Genomic DNA, 2093 nt, shown 5'->3' with positions numbered 1-2093 from the left:
GAAGAATTATTTTCAAAAATATGTCTTATTTTATTGCACAAAAATAAACAAAGTTTTTTCACACTTTAAATCACGAGCCTTAAAAAACGGCTGTTATTCACATAAATGATTTTATGACTCTTGGAAAAAAAATTTATTATTCACGTAAATGTGAATAAAAAATTTTCAGAAATAAAATTATTTACTATAGGAAGAATTCTCAGTGTCACCTGTTTATCACTCGCTGCCAAACACGGAACTGAACAGCGATACTGTGAAAAGCAACTACATTCGAGAAATCTAAAGTAAATGATGGAACGTTCATTTGCCATCTCCCAATTGGCTGAAAGCACATTGCCTGGGTGGATCTGTAAACATAAACGCATATGTGCATGCGCCAAAAATTGCGCATTACGTACCCAAGAACCAAGAACGACTAGGGGTCAAGTCCGAATTGAGACTTGAGAATAAATGTGGTATTAAGTATAGTAAACTTCAGATACGTCGATTATAATACATTAGCTAATTATGTAAATTTATCTAAAGAATGATTAATTATATATGTGCATATATATACATGTGTATGTGTGGTGCACAGACACACACACACACACACACACACACATATATATATATATATATATATTATATACATTATATAATATATATATATATATATCATATATATATATATATATATTATTAGCAGATAATCCTTTAGTTATATCGAGAGTTATCTGTCATAAAGAAAGGTATTTTTTTATTGTGCAGTACTTGCATGAAGCAATTTTATGTAGAAACACGTATGTTAGCTGTTATTTAACTTATTGCATTACACTAGAAAACAATAACAGACAGGGAAAATTCATATTAGTCTTCATTCTTAAAAATACAACTAATACATGTGTATGATGTAAAATCACTCAGAAAAAATCCTAAAACTAATACATGTGTATAATGTAAAATCACTCAGAAAAAATCCTAAAACTAATACATGTGTATAATGTAAAATCACTCATAAAAAATCCTAAGTGTACTACAGGACCTACTTACATGACTGCAAAAGCTGTAGTGCCGATCACCACTACAGGAATATAATACTAGTAACATCAACAATAATAAATTCTATATCACAATAAACAATAAGCTGATTACCTGCTCGACTTTCCTCTAGTAATCCTCCCATCAACCCGATTTAGCTCTGCGATCCCATCTAGCGAATGAGTGAATAAGTGATGGGGAAACAGACTGCACAGGGGGAGGGGGGAGGTAAGGGGGGATTTGTGCGTGTGTGTGTGTGCGTGCGTGGAGAGAAGGTCAATGTTTCACTGGAACGCCTCACTGGAACGCTGCTGGTGGGGACTGAAATTGATAACAGGATCTCGATGTGTCATTTGAACGCAGCCCCTCCAATTTTTTTTTTTAAGCCTGTAAGACACCATTCAGAGTTAATGATGACCTCGTTTGCCATGATTTATTCAGTATGTTGCTTATATTTTCAAAAAGAATCTTCGGTTTAATGTATGTACGCCTATTATACATACATGCATATATATATATATATATATATATATATATATGTGTGTGTGTGTGTGTGTGTGTGTGTGTGTGTGTGTGTTTTTGTTAGTCCCGATTACGTTTTCGCTTCCAGATTTTTCGCAATTTCTGGATACGCTTATCAACACAATCCGAGTGATGAATAAGTATTGAATGTATTCATTCAATGTTGGAGCTCGCACCTACGTCATAATTCACTGAAGGTAATTAGTTTATTTTAGCTTGTACATACATCCTTCTTCATAGTAGAATGCTCATTTTAACATTTCGTGAGTAGGTTCGAATCCCATCGTGGAAGAAACTGCCACTTCATTTATTCCCTGAGCATATTCAAGGCTTGCAGTGATAAGCAAGTCGAAAAAATTCGTGGAACACAAGAACATTTGAGATCACTGTTGATATTGAAATGCATTGCTACTTGTATGTGATTAGAAATTTGTGTATATATATATATATAGATAGATAGATAGATAGATAATATGTGTGTGCGTACACACACACACACACCACACACACACACACACACATATATATATATATATATAGTATAATATATA

The sequence above is a fragment of the Macrobrachium nipponense genome, chromosome 16, assembly GCF_015104395.2.
Source record: "Macrobrachium nipponense isolate FS-2020 chromosome 16, ASM1510439v2, whole genome shotgun sequence".
In the NCBI taxonomy this organism is placed as follows: Eukaryota; Metazoa; Arthropoda; class Malacostraca; order Decapoda; family Palaemonidae; genus Macrobrachium; species Macrobrachium nipponense.
Note: the sequence above shows the minus strand (reverse complement) of the source record.